This window comes from Anopheles stephensi, chromosome 2 (genome assembly GCF_013141755.1).
Source record: "Anopheles stephensi strain Indian chromosome 2, UCI_ANSTEP_V1.0, whole genome shotgun sequence".
NCBI classification, from domain to species: domain Eukaryota; kingdom Metazoa; phylum Arthropoda; class Insecta; order Diptera; family Culicidae; genus Anopheles; species Anopheles stephensi.
The window spans coordinates 58,779,753-58,805,021 of NC_050202.1; the positions used below are offsets into that span (position 1 = coordinate 58,779,753).

The 25,269-nt window shown below is 42.6% G+C and overlaps 1 protein-coding gene across 5 annotated transcripts in view; it reads left to right on the forward strand.

Moving 5' to 3' along the window:
* The first annotated feature begins 94 nt into the window (after nt 1–94).
* The window catches only part of LOC118506405 (MICAL-like protein 1), a 41,940-nt gene continuing 16,765 nt past the window's right edge, over nt 95–25,269 (forward strand). For 2 of the 5 annotated variants that reach the window (XM_036043469.1, XM_036043474.1), the window contains exons 1-3: nt 96–210; nt 612–751; nt 7,092–7,219. The gene's annotated coding sequence lies outside the window, so the exon portion shown is untranslated. Of the gene's footprint in view, nt 211–611; nt 752–7,091; nt 7,220–25,269 lie in introns of all 5 variants that reach the window. The other 3 variants (XM_036043470.1, XM_036043471.1, XM_036043472.1) reach the window with 3 other exon arrangements.

Genomic DNA, 25,269 nt, shown 5'->3' on the forward strand with positions numbered 1-25,269 from the left:
TCTAGCACAAAAACATCCAATAGCTAGTGTGCAGAATGGAACTGTAGCAAGTGTAAGTGGCTGTTGCTTCAAATGTCGTTGACGCCGTTATGTCAAAAACGCCATTCCAAATCGAATCGTCGTGCTGTGAGGTCACACTCGGTGTATTCTCCTCCCCCAAAACACAAACAAACCGTGATCGATTGTAAGCTTTTTTTCTGTGCATATCAGGTGTGTGATAAACTTTGTGTTTCTTGAATACATATTTTCACTAGCAAGTGCGTGTATACGTCGATTCTTTTAGCGGCATGAGCGATTATGTTGCGTCCGAGAGCAGCCAGCAAAACACTTTGACATCAAGCTCCGAAGGTCTTTCGTCGTCCATTCGAATCGATCGATCCAGAGCCTCCAGCTGTGGACGATTTTCTCCACAAGCGGGTTTCTTACTGTTTTTCGATAGTTTTATGTTTTTGTTTCTTGCTCGTCGACGTGTAGCGTAGAGTGTGCGTGCGTGGAAGTGTGTGCCTGTGTATGTAGCGGCACTTTCTTATGTTCACCCACTTCCCTACGGTGGTTTTCTTTCTCATCCTCAATCTTTACGGGTCTGTCTCTTTTTGTTGGCTTTTATACAGCGTGATTATGTTTGTAGGCTTATGTGGCAAGTGCGTGTGATATGTTGTCGTACTAGTGCAGTGTTACTTTGATATGCGCCGAAATCTATCGAGCATCGGAACCACCACCACTGCTACTACGATTTGAAATAGAAAAAGAGGTAAGTGTAGGGAAGCCTGGAGTAGTGCTCCTGGATGACTCATCATCCAGAACGGGTTTTGGTTGCGTGTGAACCTTTGACACGTCTTGGGCCGCAATCTTCTTTCTCCACGCTGCCGCACGCAAGACACCCGAGAGGGCTGTCCAAGAAAGTTGATCGCAACTCGCTCGCTGACGATCAATCGGTCCGAGATCGCGCAGGGTTCAAACGCGCTTAATTGATGATAAGTAAGTCAGGTTAAATGGGGCCCCATCGGCTGTCACCGGAGAGGGTGACTTCAAAGCGAATCGTGCAAATTTCGACCCCTTTTCAACTGTCGCGAAGGTCACGCGGAGTTAATTAAGATCTAGAAGGCACGCCTTCGCAGCCAAGGGAAACGGACGGACAGCATATTGAGACTGGTTGGTGCTGATGGCTGATGGATCTACGTTAAAGCTAGAAAGTATTTCCTTAATCGCGTCCTTGAGGTATAAAACCCATAATATTGGACTTCATTCTCCCAATGAAACATCTCATACCTTTTTCAGCTTATTTCTATAAAAAAATGGCTAATTAGAAGCTTTTCTGAGGTTCAAGAATATCGAAGAAAGCCCGTGGAGAATGAGCCAACTGAAGCCATCCGGGATTTTAATTTGCTCAACAGCTCAGAGCTACGGTGTCCTATCCGATCGTGCACCCTAATTCAACAGTACCTTTTGATCGTACGCATCAACAGTCACGCACTCATGCGCGATGCTTTCGGAAGTTTTTGGGGATGATGCCCTAGTTGGTCATCTTTCTACCGCCATCCCTTTGGAAACAGGTTCTTACCATCACCGCGAGTGGTCGTTCCGTTTATAGTTGGTTTCTTTCTTTGCTTCGTTCCCAGGCCGAACGATTGACCTTCGGGCAGTGGTCGTTTATAATTGTGATTAAACTACCCACGCTTAGTACGCCTCCCAGCGGCCACTGTGAGTCACCAGAGTCGTCATATCACCAGCACCATCTAAATAAACCCTGAGCACCAAATAAGAAGATAAGACCATGAAGCATATTGAGCTGGCTTCTTATAAATGATAGAGCGAACCGTGTTTACTCTTGATCGTTTGAGAAAAAGCTAAATCCCACTTCCAGATCTCTCGCAAGATCTTCTGGATCTTTAAATGGATTGTTGTCACCCGGTAGAAGGCGAAGAATTAATAACGGAAATGGTTTCATAGTTGGTTCGATTTGGGCCTACTGTCCATACGAATCCTATCCATTTTAAGCAGAAGAATTAGATGCGAAAGGTTCATTCCACTCAAATCTTATTTCCCGATTCCAGTTTAATAAAAAAAAACTCTAACCGAACCGGTCACAGTTGGTAGAGAAATTTCATTTCCTTTTTGACGCGATCTCTCCGACGATGTTCCAGAACGCCAGGTAAACGAGGTAATGTGTGAGAAATCCCGGCAGAAGAATCACAGGAAGTTGTAGCCTAGACACAAACGGGCCCATTCAAAACCACGACCGACCGTCATTCATTCGGTACGAAACCGAAGCTGGCTAGGCAAGGTGGAAAGGCAAACATTCGATAGCCAAACAGATCTGACGTTAGACGGGTCCGATAAAGACAGGTCAGGGAAGAAAGGGCCATCGCAACTTCTCAAGCACGAACGTTTGCCGCAGCAGCAGGTGTGTGTCAAGCGACTTTCTAACCCCAACCGGATAGGAGGAACTGTGTAGACCGCGGGAAAGCAGACGTTCAACTGAACTCTGGAACTGACTGCTTGGAATATATTTTACTCTGGACTGGTACTCTTCTGGTGCCTCTCTAGCTATGAGTTTGAGCTGTGTTTTGATCCAGTTTAAACTTTTTCGTTTGTTTGTCCATCTGTTTCTGTTATTTGCCTCACTGACACCGAGATACGTAGATCCACTTTCACCACTAATGGCGCATTTTTAGGCACACAACCGAAAAACGAATTGAAACCGTTTAATGTTTTTCTTGATTTAATTGCCAGCAGAAAAGATAAGTCAAACAGCGGCCAAAGCGATTGCAAAGAGAGCAAAATTATAATGGACGGTACTTGAAGCTATCGTACTATTTAGCACAGCGGAACACTTCTACACGTTGCCATGAAGCGTGAGGCCTCTTGATAGTGCTTCCCGGGGTCTTGGTTGCTGTGGACGAAGGGACAGACCTAAGAATAGTCAGAAGTTCATATCAGCAACGTTAGTTTTTGTTTGCCCAGATAAACAGCGAAACAAAGCCTGCTTCACTGCTTCACCCTGGCTGATGCAAAGTAGGTTATCATCATGTGGCCAGCCCGAGTGATGATGATCACGTTGAGACGTGATTGGTCTAGGGGTAAGAGCTTTCTGCTCTAAAACTAATACAGAGCTCTGTTGTACATCATTTTAATATTTGGCTTCATTTAGACCGAATCCGGATTCTAGTTCGAGACAGTCAAAAGTGACCAGTAAACTAGTTCCAATAGTAGCAGCTACAAACTCACCTGACCGTGAAATAATTTTCCATTTTTTTTGAGCGACAGTGACTCCACTTTGCTACACTATTGTTGGCGTGCGTGCGTTTGAAGGTTGTTTTTACCTGCGGTGGCATCATCAGCTGCCAGCAAGCGGAAACCCAATTTACTGAAGCCTCCGAATACCTCCGGTGTTGCGTTTACGTTCTACCGGGTACCAGCAGGCGCTAGTTCTACGCGCCGAACGCCAGCTTCCTCGTGGTGATTATCGAGCTTTTTCCATTGATTCGTTCGTTCGATTTCGACGGGACCATTTCCCACCGTTTAACCTGTGGTAATGAGTTGGCGGTTTTTCGGTTTTGTTTTCGTTACTGTGGTTTGTTTGTTTCTGGTTCTAGTGAGTTCTAGTGTTTGTGGGCGATGTGTGCAACGGTATGGGCGATTGGGCCAATTTTTGTTTCGGTTTGGTTTTGATTTCGTTCCGAACCGTAAATTGATTGCCGTTTGGGAGGGAATTAGATTTAATAATTTGTTAACCCCTTTTCCAATTAAGCACCATTTACTCATCAATTATGGACGATGATAATTTGTTGGAATCAGTACGATTACAGCGCGAGGAGACCGCTTGAAACACGCGCTACACGCGATTGCTTATCGTTTTTGTAGTTGAAGCATTCGTGTACTTTAAGACATACAAGTGGCTTATCATGGTTGCGATTGTACGATGTATGTTTAATTAAGATTGGCCCTTTTTTGTGAAATGCTTTTTCAAATGTGTCTAGTGTTGTTAAGTTGACTCATCAAGCTTAGCTGAATTGTAGAGGACAGGGTGTTTGGGAAGAAAGGTGACAGTTTCGTTAGAGGGAAAAAGTTATTCTTTGTATCGATTACATTTAATAAACTCAGCGGAATGGACAGCGCGCAGCGTCCATCCTGTTCCGGAACATCAAACAAGCTCCCTGGCTACAATATCCCTAGGAAAGACCTCAAAAACTTGTCTAACCTTATTAGTGTCTTTGTCAACAGCACCCGATATCGCTGAAATCGTTTTTACTTAAATTTGACGATGGTTTTTCTTTTCCTGTATTTTATTTGTAATTTATCGCTTTCTGTAAACCAAATGGTCATGCAGTATTGTTTATATTTTGGGTCCGGTTTGACAGCTCAGAAGCCAGTTTGACAACCAAAAAAGCAAGGTGTATGTATTTAGAAGGTGGATTTTTATCGATTTGACAGGGCGACATTTTAGTCGAGTTATGTCAGAGTTTGTTTACAAAAACATATGGTATGGGGCTACCAACATGAACAAACAGCCTCGATTCTCAATCCTTTGAGCAATTTCGCTAATTTATGGGTCATCTTCGCATATTAAGTGTTGTCCCACAGACGATTGACGATATTTGGTTGCATTTTTCGTCAAAAAATCGCAAGCGATACCACCACCGGCACCTCCTCCGACGCTGCCATCACTCTTCTCAATACCCTTCCCCTTGATCACCTCGGAACTGTTATGTCAGGTCGAGAAATGTCAATTTGCTCTAAACAACTCTACCTTCTATATCAAAGTGAGTTGAGAGGAGGTGTCGGAATAGCGATTTCTCGGTCGGACATCTTGAAAAAAAATTTGACGTTTACTTGACTGAAATGTAAACAAACTGCGGTCAAGCATTCTTTGTTGGTCAAGCAAGCGATCTCTAGCATACATTGATGAAGCTCGATCTGCTGTGCTCTTGATGAATTTTTGCTTGCAGATCGGCAAAAAAATGGAACGATCCTATATCTCGGATCAACCAATAGCTCGGGGATCAACCGGCTCCGCCTGTTACGCCGATACAGTCAAAACTGCCCTGTCCATATAGGCGCTGAATCGTTACCACCTCATACAGTAATAAATACAATACAGAATCTCCTCAGATAGCACTGAAACACTACGATATCCTGATTTCTTCACTTGATCTAAGCTTTCCAAACGATATTGAACAGCAGAATGGAAGAAAACAAATCATATAATGATGTTATTGTTTCGAGAATAATAAACAACACATATAACCAGCTGATTCAATCCGGTCAAGTAAACGTCAAACTGGTCCTGGTCTTCTACTTCTTTCCATGTGTCAAAACGGGCTTTTTACGGCACCTCCTCTCAACTCACTTTGTTCTATATCTACATACCTTGCAAAAAAGCTAAAAAAATCGATGTGACATTCGTCGATTCGAATATGTTAGATGATACCAAATTTTCTGCCGTTCGATTCGACGTCTCCATTCGATTCGACTGCCGTTCGACGTTCATGCTGTTAGTCTGTTTTATCTGAGAAATGTTCTAGCACGTCTCTAGTTCATGCATAAGGCGTTAGTCTGCATGAACTTAAACTAGTTCAAATAAGTCTGAATTGTCGGAGGAATGTAAAAGTTCCAGTTCCTACATGTAAGGTATTTGGTCAGTGTTACAGGATTGCTTGAGGTCGAGTTTGATGAGTCCAGTTTAATAATAATATTATCTCACCAAACCCTGCGTATAAACCCAACCGTAAAAGCTCTACCGTAAAGGATGGTGAGATCATGTAAAAGCAAATTATCACTTGATCGGGGTTTGATCAGCCATGCTGCCCACCCCAGTTACGGCATACGCTTTGGAGAGGTTGCACTTTTACCCTCCAATTGGCGTTACGTTGTTCGTGATCGTGCAATTTGGAGCAGCGCACCAAATTTCACATTCGACCAGGGAGATAATCTACAGTTTTGTTTTCGCTTTTGAACTTCGTTGCTGACTTAATCGCCCAGAAAGCGAACGAAGCTTTCTGATTACAGACCGTGCCGCACAAATCGGTACGCTTACCGATCGTAAGGTGAAATGATCTGATACCGGGGTCTTGGTCCTTTGTACATCGGGCAAAGGGTCCTGGAAGGGTGAGCATAGATTCTTCTGCATTTCATATCTTGTTGCATACCGTCGAATCCCTCAATCGCGGAGAGGAATTTCGCGCGCCCGAGGAATTGCACGCTGGTGGACGTCAAAACCTTTCGCTACTTTCACATAACCGTTACGCAAAAGGCCATAACCGTGATAGTAGAGGGTGGCCTATACTTCTAAATTGAGCTCCGGCGGGTTGCAACAGGACCCGAGAGAGAGAGAGAGAGAGAGAAAGATGACGGCACGAGATCTATGTGTTATTACTGCATAATTTGATGTAACTTTAGGGTGTGCATGTGCCTATTTTTATTGCATGTTGGAAACGAACCATACTTAAGCTATTACACTACTTACGGTTAACCCTTAAAGCGTGCGGTATTGATGAGTTTTAAAGTCCTTTCTTTTGTGTATGTTTTTCCTAATTTTCCTCCCATAACTACCACTAGTAGTAAAAATCTTACTGCAACTTCAACTCCAACCACGCAGCAATGGGTCGCCAACTTTATCCATCGTTTTGCTCGTCGTTTAGGTGATCTGTACAGCAAAAAGGCTTTGCCAAACGGCTTTCACAACTAACTATGTTTGCTACTCCCCGGACTCTCCGGCCTTCCCAGTATCCGGAGGCGAACCCTGGAGGCACGATGTTATGTGTAGGATTCACTACATGCGGTGGTTAATGTTTTACGACTCGTGACGCTGTTGATCGATAGCGAAAAGTTACGCTCCTGCGAGTGCTCTCTACGGTCGTGCTGGTTCGCCAAACCGGGCAAATGAAATCGATAAATGTCCTACATGGGGGAAACTGCACATGCTACCACTAGCCTGAGTTTGTTGGAGGGATTGCGTAGGGATTAGTGCACGTGGCTTCGAAACGGCTGTGGAGAATCGCTATTGAAATTAATTATTATGCAATACAGATTTTCCTTCGCTTATTTTATAATCACTAAACTTATTTAAATTTCTCTCTTTTCGCTTTCAGATTGTACGCCACGAGGGTCGCTCTCAATTTTGGGCAGAACCTACGAACCCATATAAAGTACGCTGACCGTGTCCGGTGCGTCCTTGTTAGCGGAAAATTAAAGTTGATGTTGACTAATCTCATATTTGGTAAGTGAGTTTGTCTGAAGCGTGTTTCTAACTTTCCCATTTCCAGTGGTTCTTTGGTCTTGGTCGTGGATCCGGTTGTTATTCAACTCATTCGGGGGTGATCGCTTTGATTGATTCGATCCCGTAAAATCTCACCCACTCCTTGGTGAACGTGCCAAGGGGTTTAGGTTGCGTCATAGCGTCATTTTATTGGACTATGGGTTTATTTGCGCACCCCGGATTTTTGTCTGGCAGATCTAGCAGACCTGGTTTTCTGGATGTTGATGGTTGTTGACATTAAATGATTCCTTTTTATTGGTGTTTTTCAAAGCTTTATCGCTCTAATTTTATCGGGGCATAAAAATCAATGAATTGCTAGAGATATTTGAATAATTTTAAATTGTTTTCCCCCAGACAAGCAAAATGGATGCCAATTTTGACAGTTCAATTTCGGCCTTTTTTTCTCTCTCGTAAAATGCATGTCGATACACCGAAGCGTGCCGGCGTGCAAAACGACGTTGTACCTACCGCAAAATGTCCCAACACGCTTTCACATTGTCGAAAGTTATCGAGCAACCGACCCGACATATCGGTATCCAATTAAACTCTTTTGAGCGGTAGTTTAATTTCGTCAAGCGCGAATCTGTTTGTGAATTAAAGAGACTCGTGTAGTTCATTTGCTGTGGTTGGCCGTTTTCCTTTCCTTCTTCCTTACCTGACATATTATCATTAAAACAGCTCATCTGTCACGGCGTATGTATTTCACATGCTGTTACATGCACAACGTGCTGTGATAATAGTGCAATGAAGATGCACGAACTTTCTACCTCCCGAAAACAAAAACACTTTAACTGATTCGTCTCACTTAAAAGTCTTTGGATCCAAGGAAACCACTCCTTCGTTTATTGGCGCGGAAGAAAAAATGGGAAGAAATTCGTGCAGCGGACGTATGACCATGATATCCATGGAGCAGCAAGACTTTTTAACGATTACACGATGTTGCTTGCAATGAAGGATGAGGATGGTGCGTGGTGAGAGGTTCAAGACATAACAGTGAAATTTGTGTCCAGGGTTGTTTTTCTTTTTCGGATGCCCCTAAAAGAAAGTGTAAAATGTAGCCATGATAAAAATTTGCTCACTTGTAACGCCAAATGGTTGGCTGAGTTTGGCACATTTAAATGGTTTAATTCGGGTCCGGTTTCTCTATGAGCTTCATTAAGACATATTGGTGGAAACTGTTTGTGGATGTTAAACGACTTCAAATTATAATAAAATATTTTAGTTAATTTTCCCCGTCATTACAACAGAACCGGAACTGAACGCGATACAAATTATATGAGCTCTATCTGCGGCGCATATAAATGATAGAATCTGCCTGAGAAAGTATGCAATATGGGGGTCGGGATTTTCGATTAAACAATGATAAAATTGCATCGCAATCCATCGTGTGTCTGTGTCGATACACATTCACTTACAGCACAGACTTTCATCTCATCTTTCTGCTTCCTGACCTCCGGACGGGATAGATCGACCGTTTCTTAGGAACCGCTTTCGTATCCGGAGACATTACGTACGAGTACGAGCTCTGCTTATTAGTCGCGCACAGAGTGTGTGTGTTTACTGCCACGAGCGCATAATCCAACCCACCATCGCACTAGTCAATGGTTGCGTTTAGTGAACGTTTTTTTTCGCTTCCATCTTCCGGCCCGGCTTCGACCGGTTGCCTGCTAATGCTCGGCGGCTTCTAGACGCAACGATCGCGACGCAGATGTTTGCCTGTAGGTGCATAACGATGACGACGCCGGTGATGATGGTGACGACCCCGGCATGCGCCAGGCAGCGCCAGTCGTCGCACGTTTCGCGTTGCGTTAGGGCAGGAAATGACCGTTGTTCGTTGGCCGGCCGAACGGCCAAACGAGCGACCCGGGAATATTGGTTTTTAGAAAGTTGTAACCCAGCCAGAGCCAGAGACTTTCGTTCGAGACGCTGGCAAGACGCTAGTTAAACTTTCTTATAACCGTTTGGTCATAAAAAAAATTTTATTAAACCTAGAGATAATTTTACAACTCGACTTATCGTTTCGAACTCCTAATTACAACTGATTTATCATCGCCCAGCTTGTGCCCTACTGTCGGGAACCCACGATGGTTCCCACGGTTTGGCCACGTTGGCTCTCCACGTGCAGCGGTGTCCTTTTTCTGGAGCTGTCTGCGCGTGGCCAGTGTCGCGTTGCTCGGCGTCTTCGTCGTCATCGCTTTGCTCGGTGCATTCTGCTGCGTTGCAGATTCTCGATGCTCGATGCCGTTCTGCGTTGTCGTCTTTTAGCCCATGCTGCGATGTCGTCTTCGATGCGAGATCAGCTTAACTCGGCTACGATGTCTTAACTCCTCCCCTCTTAAGTGACTTTGCCCTCAAAGTCTCGCTGCTGCGTGGAACGAGATAGGTCGGCTGACAAAGGTTTCGAGTTGTTTCGCTTGAGTCATGTCTATTTTTACTGTAGTTCTCTTGAATTGGAAGAATAGAAATATTATACATGCGCATATGCATATTAACGCAAATGTTCCTCCAAATATGTTAAATTTCCATCTCAAGGAGTCGTTTTGTAGGTTGATACTTTTTAGCTTTTCTCTGTGTTCTATTGTGAGGTTTTGTATCAGTTGAAGAGGCGGTCTATGTTTGATTTCGCCTTTGTCAATGTTAATTCCTGTTGTTGACTTAAATGGTTTACCAGGAATGGTGACTTCATTGTTTGAATAAATTTCTCCATTAATGATGATGTTACAATTTTCGAATTGTATGACGTAGGAACCGTTCAGTACTTGGTTCATTTTGCTGCAGTTTGATGCGATTTCTGCTATGACGTCATTGATTAGTATTGTGTCTTCTTTGATTCTTTTTATGAAGCCTTGGCTATAAATCTTTTCGTAGTCACATTGTGAATCTTCTCCTTTCACAATTTGTTGAATGCATGTTGTGGGTTGTTGTATGCCGATTTGCGGACATATATAAACGTCTTCTTGTTGTTGGCACTTCTCTGCCATGGAATATACGTGGGTTTGATTTTGTAATATATAGTTCTGTGTGACGATTATACGTGCATCGTGTTGTATTATCGAATCGATATAGTCGTATTCGTAGATTTTTGGAGATAGTTTGGGGAACTTTAGCATGTATAGTATATGAGTTTCATTTACTGCAACTTGGGCAGTTGATTGCCTTAGCAATTCTTCCGGTGTGTTGTATTTAATGTTATTCTTTTCAAGGAACTGTTCTATTGAGGTCAGATCCTCAAGGGATAGTAGCTTACTGCTCGGAATCCCGTGTTTAGCTAACAGTATAGCGTCTTCTATGACATCCAATTTTTCTTGTAACATATTTATGTTGGGAAGTAGAATAAGTTTTCGATTTTCTACTTGGTATGACTCATAGCGTTCGTTCTCGATATTTACGACTTGGTTAGCGACATCAGTTATTTGTTTCAGCCTGTCGTTGAAACCTTGGTTGATTATTATTTGTTTGTTGCTTTCTGCTATCAGGGAGTTCATTGTGGAGTTAATGACATGTAGGTCGTCGGCGTCAGGAGTTCCAGCGATCCATTTCCAAACTTTACCTATCGTGTCCCATCGTTTTTGCCTTTTCACAAATGGTTTGATTTTCGCCAAAGTGTCCTGTAGCATGCTAGCTTTTATTCTAATTAAATTGTCGATAGGTTCAGTAAAAATTCCATTTGGACTATCTAGCAATGTTTTCTCTATTGTTTCGTTGATATCGGCTAAATCTATTGGATGAATTGTTCTAATGTACCCAATTTGTACTTTAGCTTTCCCTATCGGTATTATGGCTAATGGATCATTTGTTACATTATGTATCTTAATTTTACTCGATTCTATCGATGAAATAGCGATAAGGATTGTACTGAAATGATAAGAATAATGAATCAATTAGTCGGATTTCTTAAATTCACTTTATGAATTTTTCTGTTATGTGTATCGATTACATACGTAGGATAATTTTCTTTAATCTTTACCATATTGAAACGACTATCTCGTTTATTATTTGTTTTCCTCTTTTCGTACGCATATTGATTTGGTTCATAGTCTTTATATTTCTTGTCTTTCATCTTTTCATTTTTCTCTTCGAATAGTTTTATAATTTTTTTATCAAGTTTTTCTCTTAATAACGCTCTGTCTCTAAACGACATTTCTTCCGATTGTTCTCCGATATATACGTTTTTGGGGGTCTCTTTCGTAAACGAATGAATGGTGTTGTTGTATTTGTATACAGCCTGTTGCACTAAATTTTTATCTGTGATTTCTGGGTTTAGTGCCTTGATACACCTGCCTATCTCACGAATTGTTGAATGGCATCTTTCGATTTGACCGTTTGTTTCTGAACGATTTACGGGAGTTTTAAAAATAGATATACCTAGATTTTTAATCATTTGCTCTATGACATTTGAAACAAATGTGCATTCGTTATCAATTACGATATGTTTTGGTAAATTCCAATCATATAAAAGTTCTTGCATTACTTCTTTTATATCTGCAATAGATTTTGATTTGATGAATCTTACTTTGAGATATTTGGAAAATTTATCTACTGATGAAAGGTACAGCAAGTTTGAGTTATACGCAAATATGTCAATGTGAACAATTTCACCTGGATATCTGGGGATTGGAGTCTTTATTGGTATAAATTGTTGTGGTTTCCTATCATACTTTTCCATTTTGCAAATTTCGCAATTTTTTACAAATGACTCTATTACTTTTCTCATCGTTGGGAAATAAAATCTTTTAATGCATTGTAATGAATTCTCTTTCGAATTTCTATGTGCAAAATTATGAATGTTTTTAATTTCGTCTAGTTGTTTTTCTTCATTTGTTAAATCTTCAACTTGTATTTGAGAAAATCTACATCGCATTGTTTTCGGATTGAATAAATTTTTATACACTTCTTGAATAAGACCCATAGTTACTTCATCGGTTAGTATACCGTTAATAATGTTAGGATTGAGGAATCTTTTTAGTTTGTCTGTTAAATATTGGTTAGTAAATTCTGGTTCACAAAAAATATGCCTTTTAAATTTTGGAAACGGCGTCATCATTTCATAGGACGAATTGTTAGTTGTTTTAAATATTAGTTGGTTATGAAAAGCGTTGATGGGGGCTTCAGTAGACAGTATATATTCACTGCTATCATCATCAGCGGAATGTTGTGTTGGTGTTAGAGAATTAATTTGGATTCTTGATAGCGCATCCGCTACAACGTTAGTTTTTCCAGGTTTGTAGCGTAACTCATAATTATGTTCCTCGATGAACGCTTTCCATCGTTTTAGTTTCGCATTGTTATTTTTTGGCGACATTGCATATGTTAAAGGTTGGTGATCTGTTAGTATTGTTATTTTTGCACCATATATGTAATTGCGCAAGGAATGTAAAGCCCAAACTATAGCAAGCATTTCCTTCTCGTTGGTAGCATAGTTTTCTTCCGTTTTCGATAATGTTCTGGATATGAACGTTATTGGTTTTTCAATACCATTGATTTTTTGTGATAAAACACCTCCGATTGCTTTGTCGGACGCGTCTGTGGTTAATATAAAACCATGATCAAAATCGGGGTACGCTAAAACGTCTTCGGATGATAAAATTTCCTTGAGAGTTTTAAATGCGCGAGTGGCGTCTTCGTCAAATTTAATCGGAAAATTTTTTGATTGATTTTTTGTAATTTTACAGTGGCCTTGGCCATCCTCTCCTCTTAAGAGTTTTGTTAGAGGTTTTGCTAGAGCAGCATAATTTTTAACAAATCTTCTATAGTAGCCGGAGAGTCCTAGAAATGCTCTAAGCTCTCGGATAGTTTTAGGTTCGGGATATTTTTGTATGCTTTGAATTTTTTTCTCATTTGGTTTCAGACCATGTTCTGAGACAATGAATCCTAAGAATTCAACTTCAGTTCTTAAAAATTCTGATTTGTCTGGTTGTATTTTAAAATTGGCTTCGCGTAATGTGTTCAAAACAATTTCCAAATTTTTCAAATGTTCATCAAATGTCTTTCCAAAGACTATTATATCGTCGATGTAGACATGACAGATTTTTCCGATATGTTCCCTTAGAACATCATCCATGACCCTCTGAAATATAGAAGGTGCATTCTTTAGACCGAAAGGTAGTCGTAAAAATTCATATTTCCCATTGTTAATTGAAAAAGCGGTTTTTTCGATATCTTTTTCTGTCAAACGAATTTGATGAAAGCCTGATGCTAAATCAAGTGTGGTATAATACTTATTGTTTCCTAAATTCGAAAGAACTGTTGACGTGTCTGGAATAGGATATCTATCACTCTTAGTTTTTAGGTTTAGTTTCCTATAATCGATCACAAGTCGATACTTTTTTTCGTTAGATGCATCAGCCTTTTTGGGTACAATCCAAACAGGTGAGTTATATGGTGAGCGGGATGGTCGAATTATACCATTGTTTAGTAATTTTTTTATCTGTGTCTCCACTTCATGTTTGAGAGACAAGGGGTATGGGTATGACTTACAGTAAACTGGTTCGGTGTCATCCGTAGATATGGTTGCTTCAACCTTTGTTGTAAATGGTAATTTCTCGTCAGGTGGCTGAAATAAATCTTGAAACTTGTTAAGGAATGAATGTAATTTTCCTTTTTCTTGGTTGTTAAGATGTTGATCTCTTATTTCGATCCTGTTAATTTCCTGTAACGGGTATAGTAAGAGAGGTATTATTTTATCTTTTATAATAAAGTAATCTCTTTTGGCATCTATGAATGCTCCCATTTCTTTGATGGTATCGTAACCAATAATGGCATCGAAAGTTTTCAGTCCTTGTAGATGATAAAATTTTACATTTACATCGGAATAAGGGGCAAATATTTTAGCTTGTGAATATTTCGTGACAAGCAAGTCTCCTCCTACTGATGATACGATAAAGGGTTTCGTTACGTCATGTGAGATTTTCGCATGTTTTGGGTTTATGAAATTCTTATTGGATCCTGTGTCAATTAAAATTTTTATCTGTTGTCCTGCTTTACCATGATATATAAAATAGGGCAAAGCAGACTTCATTCTAAAAAATTTAGTTCTGCTGTACATGAAGTGTTGTTTGTTTTCTCCTGTTTCTCTACATTTCTCATGTATCGTTCATATGACGCCTGACTTTCAGTTTCGTCTTCATATGGATTTCCTTCTTGCGGAAATGTTTCTATGTTGAAAGCTCGTTGTCTTTTCATAGGCCTTACATTGGATGAATTGGGCCTATTCGCGTAATTAATTTGTTGTGACCTAATTGAATGGTCAACTTCCATCGGTTCTGGTCCGCGGAATTGGTTCGTATGTTGCATGAAATTGGGTCGGTTAAAATTTGATCGTTGAAATATTGGTCGTGTCTGATTTGGTTGATAAAAAGCTGGACGCTGGAAATTTCTTGCATGATTCTGGAATGGCTGGTTGATTCCAAAATGTGGTCTTGTGTTGTTTGTCATAAATGGTCTTTGGTGGTTTTGAAATACTCGTGGTGGTGGATGGGGAGTTGGGAGTGGTATTAGGTTCCTTGGTGCTGATGGGGGTGTGTTTACCTGTCTTGGTCTTGTTAGTAATTTTCTACATTCCAAATTCTGGAATGTTATGCAGTAGCTGTATGCTGCTGCTAGAGAAGTCGGTTCGTAGTTTCTTATGAATTTGTATACGTCTCCATCTAGACCTCTGATAAACGCATCTATTGCCTTTTTATTGTACGTCTCTATCATTGCTTTTGAGGCTTCTGGGTGGGCAAATCTGCTATCCGTTTTTATCTGATTCGCAATTAGCGAAAGCAGTCTATTTATTTCATCGTAGTACGTCTCTAAAGATCGACTCTTTTGGTGTGCGCTCATTAGTTGGAAATCGAGCGTCTCCAAGTCGCGTTTCTCTCCATAGTATGTGATAAGCGTTCTCCTTATGTTATTCCAGTTGATCCCTACGTTCGATGCGACTAACGCATCGTTAGCTTCTCCTCTAATCTTTCGTCGAACAAACTTGCATACCATATGGTATTTATTTTGCTGTTCTTCTGTATGACCAGGAGTAGTTTCGTATAACCTGATCAATCCATCAACGTCGCTGATCCAGCTGTTGAGTTCGCTTGGATCTCCACAAAAAACGGGAAGGTCTTTCACCAAACCTGGGATCTTCTCGAAAGTCTCCGGGTTTATGGCGCTGCCGTCCTTTTTTACGAAAAATAGTGGAGGATCTCTATAATCGTCCGTTATATTGTTCTCTTCTAATCGTGCCTCTAGGGCTGCGATTCTGTTGATCAATGCCTCCATTTCGTAATTACTCTCTTTTCCTTCGTTATCTTTCTCTTTTATTGAAACTGAGAATTGTCGTAGTGATTGGACTAATTCCTCCAGTTTGACTAATCTCCTAACTTTTTCACGAATTTCACTTCAAAATTTCGAATTACACTAATCGACACGTATACCGACACACGATTTTCACGGATTTTGTCACTCACTTTTATCGGATGTGAATATGTTTAATATTATTACTTACATTAACAGTTGCATTGTTCACCTCCACTTACGGGGCTGTTTCCTTCACCTCCTCTGACGGGGCTGGTTTTCTTCACCTCCTCTGACGGGGCTGGCTTTCTTCACCTCCTCTGACGGGGCTGATTTTCTTCACCTCCTCTGACGGGGCTGGTTTTGGAATCCTTTGGTGATGTCTTCCTTCTCGGTGCGGCGGCAGAATCCTTTTCCTCCGATAGACTGTTGCTGGCAACTATCGGCTACTCTGGTACCAACTCGCACGGCTGCCTAAAGTGTTCGATAACTTCTGCACTATGCACTTGTGACACTAGCACTAACGCAGTCACTAAAGTTCACTGCACATCAGTTTGTTTTCACTTTTCACAGGCGATCGGGATAGACTTCCGAATGTCTATGTCGGCGTAACTCAAGCACTAACGCGGTTACTGCACTTCACAACACTTGGGTTTTCCTCACCAAAGGTCCCTTTTCGGGCGCCAGTTAAACTTTCTTATAACCGTTTGGTCATAAAAAAAATTTTATTAAACCTAGAGATAATTTTACAACTCGACTTATCGTTTCGAACTCCTAATTACAACTGATTTATCATCGCCCAGCTTGTGCCCTACTGTCGGGAACCCACGATGGTTCCCACGGTTTGGCCACGTTGGCTCTCCACGTGCAGCGGTGTCCTTTTTCTGGAGCTGTCTGCGCGTGGCCAGTGTCGCGTTGCTCGGCGTCTTCGTCGTCATCGCTTTGCTCGGTGCATTCTGCTGCGTTGCAGATTCTCGATGCTCGATGCCGTTCTGCGTTGTCGTCTTTTAGCCCATGCTGCGATGTCGTCTTCGATGCGAGATCAGCTTAACTCGGCTACGATGTCTTAACTCGCTCCTAAGACGTTCGTATTAGTGACGGTTCGCTATATTGGAGCGAAGAAAAAAAACAAAACCAAATCTGCTTCATCACTGCTAGCTCATGGTTTGATAAGTGTCTAGATTGGTGTAAGGAGATGGAAATTTTATTTAAAAAAATATTCAAAAAATATTGAAATGCTTCTTAACTCTAACCCTTTAATGTGTTTTGGAAAAAAACCTTTTCTTCCATTTTCGCTAACTGTTTTAACTAACGATAACTGTTCAAGAAACACCTAGACGGTACTACATTGTAGCGCTGGTCTTGGTGTCTGGCAACACGTGGGCCAACCATCGGGCCAAGCGAAAGGGAATGTTTCCTTCTAAGGGCAAAAGCACAAACCGATGAAATATTGATGGGAATCAACAAGGCATGGAATCGACAAAAAAAAAGGGAAGGTGATTTGTGCAAAAGAAGGTGCAGCCAGATGAAGAAAAAACTGCAATACAATCAGTGCTGTGTGTTTCTAATGCCGGTGTGATCGTTGTCTTTTTATGCTGTTTTGCTTCTCGTTTTGTTTTTACCCTAATGGTTCACGGGCTGTTGTTTATGGAGGGGACATTGGACCCATTCACTCTCGATCGATGCCGGGAAGGTGCGGCTTTTGAGGCTTATTTCTATTTTTTTACTCGCCGTTGCTTCCCTCACTGATGAGCCACCAAATGTGCCAAGGAGGGTTCGCGTTGCAGTAAAGTAGATGGACAGTTTTATCAATGCGAAAGGAAAACTATAATGAGAAAGGTCTTAAAATCTGTACAATTGAAGTTCTTCGATACTTCTTTTAGATTATTATAGTTCGTTTCTTGACCTAAGCGGTACCTCGATTACGCATATTCGGAAATACCCGGTTTTTAAAAAGTGACAGTTGCTTACTTATCAGATGATACGCCAATCGAATGGCAGTCTTGGCCTGTTGTAGAAAACATCGAGACCGCTAACTGTTCATTCAATATCTCGGCCTTTCTGAAGGACGCCTCAATTTGGGCCTACCACTCATTCTCTGTCTCTGAGGACAGCCTAACATGACTTTACGGGCTTGGTTGTTCGGTGTCATATTCATGACATAACCACCCCATCGCAGCTTGGCGAGTCTAGCACGCTGTGATGAGATCACAGTACAATTCGTAGAGCACGTCCTTGAAGCGGCTTTCTCTCGAACGCGGATTCTCAAAGAGGGTTTCGTCAGAGTTCGACAGAGTCCACGTATTAGAGGCTGTTCTATACTGTGCCAGCTTCGTCCGTCGCGACAGGTGTTTTGTGGAGAAAGTAAAGATAAAAGCTGTAGTGTGACAAGCTTGCTCGACCATTTGGTAGGCTTCTGATACATATGAGAGCCTTAAATGTCATTTCTATTTCACCAGCGTATGCCAGGATCTGGAAGAACTTATAGAATTAGAAGCTGGACACCGAAGTTTCCATCTCCGAGTCACGGACAGCCCTCTCTACCGTCAGATTGAAGAGAAGACAGGCAAGCTTCTTGGAGGCAAGAGCCTTGAGATGTTGTAATGTGAAATGTGACAGTACCTGACAGCTTATTGCGTGGGTCTAATTCTTGAATGTCAACGACGAAAAAATGAAAAAAGGCGACAGCGGCGCCGGTCTTCACACGGCAGGACCGGGGTTCAAATCCCATCCCGACTGCCTCCCCGTGCGTAGGGCTGACTACTTTGCTTACGGGTAAAATCAAGTCACAGTAAGCCAGAAATGGCAGGCCAAAACCTTTCGAGGTTTTAGTGCCAAAAAAGAAGAAGAAGTATGTTAAGTAGTCAGTCTAGTAGTAGTCTTGATAAGCGAATTTCTCTGTATTCCATTATCCGCAAAAGTCTGGAACTGACTGTAATTGTAAAAGACAAGTGGAAATAATTGAATTATTCCCCCTTGGTGTAGTGCATTGAACTACTTAATGCAGTATAATGTAGTTTCTGCCGTAGATAACGAACCCATCCAAACATCCTTCCGACCTAACCGGACATAATTAAACATCGGCACGCACCCATAAATAAAGTCCCGGCAGCCAGGCCGGCGGGGAACAAAAGTTACACTATCACGTAATCGATTACGGCTCAATTAATGAAGTTAATTAATTAACTTAGCAATCACCAGTGGCACCAACGGGAGAAAGGAGCATTAAAATGTGATCTCCTCTCTGGGGCTGCTAGTGGATAGTGGATGTCACTAAGCAAGCAACTAAACGCGAGAGGAAAGTGAGAGTGACTAATCGAGGAAAAGAAACTTAGTCCAAAGCTTATTCCCCTGGCTCCGGGTGTTGATGAATGGCTGGTTGAAATTTCCATTTCTAACGAACGCGGCTATATAAATCAAATTATCGATCGATAGGGAAATATTATGAAATCGAAAGTAAATTAGAGAGATCGGTGTTATTTCTTCCAATTCCTTCTCGGCAGCTAATGATGAGCGAGGTAAGCGTGGGCAAATGACTAGTTCCTAACCGAGTTACTACTGGCTGTGGAGCAGCAGATGAATAATGGGAATAATTTTAATGAGGTTTTCTGTTCTGTGGAATCTAATTGCAATAGCTAGAGGAAGAGTTGAAGTTATGAACGTGTTAGTATTTTATATTTGTAAATTGTTTTTATTGTCTAGTCGCGTAATGTTTATCATATTTGATTTATTTTTATTGGATGCCGTTTTTTAACATTAAAAACAAGGCACGGGTAAGATGTGTTCCCAACCTTCAGAAATTGCGGATAAACCACGTTCGGCAATGATGATACCATGGACGATCGGTGAAGCATGCAAACACCAAACCATGGCTCCGGTGCTCGTGGACTCATTGCAACGTACCGACGCACGTGTCTATGTGTGAATGGGTGAGCCTACCACCCGTTGGGATTATGTTGCACCAAGGTGGCAGAATTGCTGCATGTGCTCGTTTGTTTTTTTTTGTTGTAGCAATTCTCCCCAAGGCCTAAGAAGGCGATTTACTGCAGCTCAGCAAACGTTGGCACAACCCCCCCTCCCTCCCTTCACCCAGAATCGGACAAATGTGTCGAGCTCATATTTCTTGGTACAATCGCGGTGTAGTTTTGCTTTTTTGTCTTCTTTAATGTTGCTGATGAGCTCCTTTTTTTTGTTTACCGGGATGTACAGAATTTCTACAGATTCATTGAATGATTCACTGTATTTTTTTGTGTGTTGGTGTAGAAAGAGCCGCCTTAACTGTGCTGTGAGTTCTTGCCCCTGTCTACGAGAGTAGTATAAAGAATCACTCGTTTGAAATTTCAAAACTTGGTTTAGGTTCTTTTCCAGTTGTAGGTTTTCCCCTCTGCCAGCAGCAGTAGTGTAAAAGCTGTTGGAAAGATATAGCACCACTACCAACTTCAAACCGGTCCCAGAAACCTTACAACTTGCTTATTTATTGCGACGGCTTCAAGAAGTTTACAAGCTCTGTGATCCTTGAGATATCGCTGGACTAAGCAACATAGTCCGAGCCGGCTTACGGCTTGGGAGCTCCGTAAATCAATCTGGCCAACGGTATGTGTGTTAGTGCGTTTTTTCGTTCGTGGACATACGCGGCCTAGCGATCGTAGGCATGGGTGTCTTATTTTTAAAGCAAATATCTCCTACCAACCGCCAAACCGTTTTGTTCTACCGTTTGTGACGCGAGCAAACGCGGGGTCTTTTGGGATGCATTTTGCCTATTTTTGGAAAAGCAATACTGTTGTACTTGGTTGGCGCATCTTTTACGGTACCAACACACGGCATTGGAGTTATTTTAATTCCCATTTAAATATAAACGCCAGGCTGGTCTGGCATTTGACATTAGAAAGGAAGCAGTGAAATCGCACAAAAAAGATGTTGAAGAATAAGAGGGAACAAGCGAAGCAAAAATGTTTGAGAACTTGACTTTATCGCTTAGAAACGATTTCTTCTTGAGCATCCATTTTTTAGCTTAAATTTTATTATAAAAAGAGGAAAATTTCAAGACGATTTTGATATGCGCAACGGGAACGAAAATAATAGCTACCCAATGTCCAGAAGAAAACCCTGTGCAGCATTCATAATTTAAATGAAACTAGCAGTTCCCCAACGTCGGCGGCATCCTTGAGGTATATTTATGAGGCAATCCATTTTTTGAACGTTTCGTACGAATGAAGAAATCAATACTTCGCTTGTGAAAGGTAGTGGGCAGCAGAAGTGGTACATCGGCTGCTGTGAGAGTTGGCGAATCGCACGACCGAAGAAGGATCGTTCAATTAGGCAAGATTCAGGACTACAATCAGATCGGCTTCCTTTATGTTGCTTGCCTCCTTCTTTTTTTCTGCACGACTCTCCACCATCATCTTCGGTTTCATCTTTTGCTGTACTTGCGTAAAAAAAAGGAGCGGAGAAATAACAAAATTCGAGCCGGGTCTTTAGCGCTGTGCAACATTGCAGTACAGGGTGGGGCCTGCAGTATCCGTGTCACCGAAGACCTGGTCAAGTCTGGCCCTGCTAGGAGAAAAAATAACCGGTTCCAGACTCTCGTCGATTTCCAAGAATCATGCTTCACCTTAAAACCACCCCTGAAACGAAAACTGATGCCAAACGGCGGTAGGGTGGTGTTGTTGACCACCGGGGGCGATCCGTGGTTGTGCGCAGTCTCATTTCTTCTCGTGCGTTGCTTTCGTTCCAAGTAGAACGTATACGTATTCTTCGCTGCACCGATCAAGGTGGCCCTCGATCCACCGTCGAATCGTGGGCTCTCTTCTGTCGACTCTTTGAAGTCGAAGCCCTGAGGCTTTGAAGGTGATGCTTCGGAACCGGCGTTCCTTCACCGTGGTTTTCTGCTCCCCGAAAAGTCAGACCTCATCGAAATCTCGTTAGTCGTAAAGGCAGGAAACCAGTTTGCTGACCTGATTCTAGTTCAGAGAGAGAGTATGTGGGGAGACCGTTTGGAAGGGAGTCGGAGAAGGGTTGCCGATCGTCGGGATGCGTTTTGCAACTTCCGTAGTCCGCTGCTGTGGACGATCGAGCAAACGATCGATTGATTGGGATAACGTTACTCTCCAAGGCATTACGTTAAACTGAAGAACATTTCTTTAAAATAGCAGCTAAAACGTTGAAGCTCATGCATGATTTCAATATTTGGAGTATAGCTCAAATTACTGTAAGCATGTGCATCCCTCAAATCGCTTGCACTGTGGAATGAGTTTCCCGCTTCGATTGCGTTACCGATAGCGCTTTAATGTTACTGACAGATGACAGTTTCATTTTCACTTTAATGTTCCATCCATCCATCCGCGTTGGGTTGGATGGATTCACGCATAAGTCACGCATGCTGCCAAGGCAGCAACGTGACGCGCCAGTTGCACAACCCTTTCTCTTTCGCTTTAAAGTTTCTCCCTTCTTTCACGCTCACACCCTAGCCTAGAGGAGTGCCCTGGTCATCGGTGGATGCTGGGATGGTTAACCAAGGGAACCATTGCGCCAACTACAAACGTCCCTCAGAGTTCCCTGCCCAAGTTGGCGTCTAACGTATTTGCTAACCTCGTGTAAGTTTGTTTGATTTTGGACTTGTTTTTTTTTTTCGTGCTTCTCGTATCAGGGCCCTCCGGCAGTCATTTCAGGCGGAGACCCAACCTCCCAGTTGAGGTGGCTGGTTCGCTCACTCAATTTGGAATAGTAATTGCACGTGGTGTGGCATAATGCAATGCTGCCTCACAAGACACAGCACCGGTCAGGTTAGGGAATGGATTTTAAGAAACGAGAAACGACACAGCAAAAGGAACAAAGAGCAATGACCAGCCGGGCACAGCACTGACTGACGTTGGGGACTGTTTTTTTTTTGTTCGTGGTGGGCCCGGCACTTATGCACCTATGTCCATTAGAGGTGTTTAGTGTCGTGGGAATACGTGTAGGCAAGTTATCTGCCATGTCAGCTGTTGTTTAGAGCCAATGTCATTTGTCTTTATGACCCCTTAATGGTATTTAAACTATTCACGAATAGGGTGGGGAGGGCTCACAAACTTGGTCATGAGACATGATTAAGCTAATACAATTTATGTCTCAATCGGGTATTGGCGACACAAGATCTTCTGTAAAGCAGTGATTGGATTACAGTTTTAGTACAATATTGGATAAAGATTGTGAGAACTGCTCTTCTTTGGCTCTACAACTTAAAGAGGTCTCGACCTGATTTCTGACATCCATGACTTAGTTTTAAAATAGCTTCCAATAGTTTCAACAGTTGCTACCGGGAGACAATCCGGATGGGAATTGTTATCTAGTCTAGATAATACTGAAGACTGACATTTCTGCAATCTTTTCCATCGGACCTCACCTAGTCCAATTTGCAAGTATCACCAAGTCAACGCAACTGTACACCTCAAGAAGCTTGTGCTCCGTGTGAAGCCAAAGCCTAAAGAACACTCTACCACAATTGCAATTGATGTCACATTGATCCGTGTCACGGACAAAGCCGACCGACCGATGAGGTAAGAGCAGCATCATTTCTAACACGTTGCCCGCAGCCTCATTGTAGGTTTCATCGTGGGTCACAACCGATCAACCGTGCCCCATTCGTGAATTATTACAGCCGGTGGTGTGTATGCAAAGGCACTTGGCCGCACTTTCCCCCGATTGCTTCGAGACGTGCGCCCACTCACTCACTGACGGCCCCCGGGGGTTTTGGCCTCAACGGAGTTTCACGCCAAATTCAATTATGGAACTGTCGATTCCATAATTTCTCGCTCCGAGGTTTTGCCGAAGGCGTTTCTTCATAATAGTCTTCGCGGTTTTTTTTTTGTTTGATGGGAAGGCGATAGAGAACAAAACTGGTCTCTAATTTGCATGCATGAGACACGCGGCAGAAGTGTCTGTGTTCTGTGAATGAGTTCATGGCGAAAAATGCTTCAACCAGCTTTACATCTTATGCACACCTCTTTCTTAGACGGTGCAGTAACCTTGCCGCGTTAAAAGGGGGTGATGATGTCCGAATGGGGCAATTTCAAACACGAGCAGTAAGCAGCACATGCGACGTTTGTGGTGGTGCTGCATGGTGCCTCGAAAAACCATTCTGAGTGTCGTGTAGTGGCCGGTGTTTACCAATCTGACGTCAAACGCGACGGACCGTTGAGTTTGCGAGTTTCGGTGATGGTGGCCCAAGGTTCGTCGCCTACCGAGTTTCGAGGCCGTTGATGTTCTTTGTAGTGATGGTGTGTGTCTCGAGAGCCGAAACGATCGTGTGTAACGCAGAAGAAAAGGGTACAATCATGTCTTCCAAACCAAATCTTCAACCGATCACTTTCGGACGAGGTCGATGGTCGCGTTCAGAGGTGCATGAAGGAGGTTGGTTGTTTTTTTGTTCGGTTGTTGCTGGATGTTTCGACTCCTATTCTGTGTTCTCCTTTTAACACCCCGGCTCGTTATTATTCGTCTCTGCAAGGTCTGAAGAGCTGGCCGTCTTTATGGTACAACAATTTTCATCGGTTTACACCGGTCAATTCTCTGCCGATGCCATGATTTCTTCCCAACCACAGGTCTCTATGACTCACCCGAAAGTTCAACCCTCTCGAAGGGGAGCGACCACGATAGCACTGTTGCAAACCACAAAACCCTTCGAAAGCTGCTGATGGTGGACGGTGCCCCACCAGACACGTTATGTCTGTTCGAGAAGTGATGTGAAACAACGACCACAATCTCGGTACACACAGCAGTGTTTGTTTGTCATGGCGTTTACGAAGTAACCCCTTTTTTGCTGTGGTGTGCAGAGGACCCACGGGTTTTTTCCCCTCTTCTTCTTCTTGTGTCGTATATTTATATGTTTATTTATGCTTTCTTTGATTGAAGATGCGAATTGGAGGGATTTTTTGTTGTTGTGTCTGCTTCTTCTCTCTTACTCGACACTTACATTTACACTCTGTGCACTTGCCGGAAGCGGAGTTTTTTTTTTCGTTCGTAATTCTGTGAATTGTGTTTTTCTTCTGCCTTGTTTTCCTTGCATTTCTTCGTTCTCACAGCCAGCCATTTCATGCTTCATTATTTTGTACTTTGACTCTGGTTTTTTTTTATGGCGCTGTTATGGCTTTCTCGATTCAGCGCCGAATGTCTCCGGAGCAGTCTTGGCCCAGACCAGCCTCCCCCAAAATGCGGGTGTTTTGTGTTGCGGGCTACAGCACAGGTGCGTTGTTTATGAAAATAGTGGATCCATTCCAGCGGTGAATGGTGTACATTTAGAGTTTCTGGCTATGGCCTTTTGTTATGTTTTTTGCAGTGTGTTCTTCCGAACCGCCGTCGTCGGCGGAGCACATCTATCTAGCGCAAAAGCGATAATTTTAATATTCGTTCGTAATATGCGTCAAATTATGTGGCTGGCATATCTTCCGTTGCTTGCCGGTGCTGTACCCCATAATCCATCCGCTTGTGGCTAATGCACCGACGAGTGGGAGACGACGACGACGACACGGTACGCGAACTTGGCTCATAACTCAACCGAACCTGACATCTTCTTCTGCCACGTTTGCGACACTGGTGGCACCTACACCGTTTGTGGTGGCCCTGCATTAGAAATGATGAAAAGCCATGAAGGAAAGGATGAGCCAGGGCTTTTTTTTTGGCGTTGTTGTTGGTAACTTACTTTCACCTCTACGGACACGGGTTTGTGGTTTGTGGAAACCGCGCTACGAAGACAGCGCGCATCA